We start from the raw sequence: 2,426 nt of genomic DNA on the forward strand, positions 1-2,426 counted from the left end.
CGAAATTGCTGACACCCCTTAGGGGGACGCGCTCCCCAGGTTGAGAACCACTGTATTAGATAGACACACCTGTAGCTGAACTACATAACTTTCAAAGTTATGTGGTTGGTTTACAAACCAAAAGGCTGCAGATGACATTGGGTGAACAGCTTTGCATGTTACAAATATATTGCTAGATTCTTATGCTAGTTTGCTGTCCTTAATTAAATTTTCAGCACCCTGTGTAGATAATGACGTATAGACGTATCAGCACATTTCAGAAAAGGTTGCATCTTCAGTAATATATAAAACTTTAAGAGAGAGAGAGAGAGAGAGAGAGAGAGAGAGAGAGAGAGAGAGAGAGAGAGAGAGAGAGAGATAAATTCTAGATGAATTATATCTGCTAAATTTTATAGCCGTGTCAACACATTTGAGGTAAGATTGCATTTTCAGTAATGCATAAAACGGCGAGAGAGAGAGAGAGAGAGAGAGAGAGAGAGAGAGAGAGAGAGAGAGAGAGAGAGAGAGAGAGAGAGAGAGAGAGGCGTCCTGGTCCCAGCATTCAGACAGACGAATAACAAATGGCACAAGTTTAATGGCGCGTATCGGATAAACAACAATATCTCGGGTCTTCCGTCATAAAGACGAATGTTCTGATTCACGGAAATTTGCATCCTATAGCAAATGGGACACGAGCCATTTGCAGCTGACTTATCGTTCGTGGAACATGACGCAGCAGCAGATCCATTTGTTTGGCTGCCCATCGAACAGAAAACTACAACAGATTATGATTTTTTTCTCAGATGAAATACTTTGATAAATCACTTGAGAGAGGCCATTTTGGCCAAATCTAAATAATAACAGATTATGATTTTTTCTCATATAAAATACTTTTATAAATCACCTCAGAGAGGCCATTTTGGCATAATCTAAATAAGCAGAGTATGAATTTTTTTTCTCTCAGATGAAATACTTTTATAAATCACTTCAGAGAGGCCAATTTGGCAAAATCTAAAGAATAACAGTATGCTTTTTTTTTTCTCAGGTGACTCATACTTTGTATAAATCATTTATGGCAGGTTTTTTGGGCTAATATCTAAATAATTCTTGGAACCTCTCGATAATTGTTCCCTCTAGAAATACAGATAGGACTAGCACTTTCTTTCTGCTTATTGTATTTGTTTCTTCATACAAATGCAAATTAGTCTACTACCTACTAATAATCTATTGAGAGGTACTCAGTTTATTCTATTGTGTAGTCATTCCACGTCCCACCTACAAAAAAGATTTCCTGTCTATTTTTTGTAATCACATCAGGAAGATCGTTTGAGTTCACGTGACTTGTTGATAAGGATGAATTAGTGGAATAAAATCATTAGAATATATGTAATATCTGGGTGTACTTTTCACCATATTGTCTCTATTGATGCAATAAACAAATCATCTTATGGATTATTTACACAACTCTGGAGATTGTTTCGTTGACTACAGGTTAAAAGAGAAGTAAGGAATTTTGATAGAAAACAAGGTGGAAGTAATTACCTCCAGTAATCTTGTCTAAATGATGAAGATTCGGGATCCATAATCCTCTCTCTCTCTCTCTCTCTCTCTCTCTCTCTCTCTCTCTCTCTCTCTTTCAAGAGAAGTAGGAATTTTGATAGAAAACAAGGTGGAAGTAATTGCCTCTGGCAATCTTGTCTAAATGATAAAGATTCGGGATTCATAATCCCCCCCCCCCCCGCCCCCTCTCTCTCTCTCTCTCTCTCTCTCTCTCTCTCTCTCTCTCTCTCTCGTGCCTGATCTTCCGTTGAGAAATAGCTATTTGTCTAAAACTCTAAATGTTAAAGTTTCCGGATCCATATGTCTCTCTCTCTCTCTCTCGCTCTGTGTGTGTGTGTGTGTTCAGAGTGTATGATCTTCTTCCTTTGAAAAATAGAGTCTATTATGATGATTAAGGGTCGACAAATCCCCCTAACGCGCATCATTTTTTATCTTGAAGCAATAACGGGCCGATCACTAACCTTTTCTGTCTCTCAATACTTTGTCTGTCTCATTGATTTGCTGGTCTGAAGGGTCAGTTGACATAGAGAGAGAGAGAGAGAGAGAGAGAGAGAGAGAGAGAGAGAGAGAGAGAGTAATATCTTTGATGAAATTCAACACGCCCATCGAATGAGGACCATGAAGGAAAATTATTCTGCCTTTTTGTGATTGTTTATGATGTTTGACTTAAAATTGATAATTCATATATGATATTTACATCCCCAATATTTTACTCCTCCGTGAGGGTTTGAAGTGGGATTCGTGGAGTTGGGGGTTGGGGCGCACCAGTAATTTGAGTTTCCTATATTGATTTGGGAATTGGCTACGTCTCTCACTCAAGTGGTTTGGATCAAATTTCTCTCTCTCTCTCTCTCTCTCTTCCTCTCTCTCTCTCTCTCTCTCTCTCG

This window comes from Macrobrachium nipponense, chromosome 38, assembly GCF_015104395.2.
Source record: "Macrobrachium nipponense isolate FS-2020 chromosome 38, ASM1510439v2, whole genome shotgun sequence".
NCBI classification, from domain to species: Eukaryota; Metazoa; Arthropoda; class Malacostraca; order Decapoda; family Palaemonidae; genus Macrobrachium; species Macrobrachium nipponense.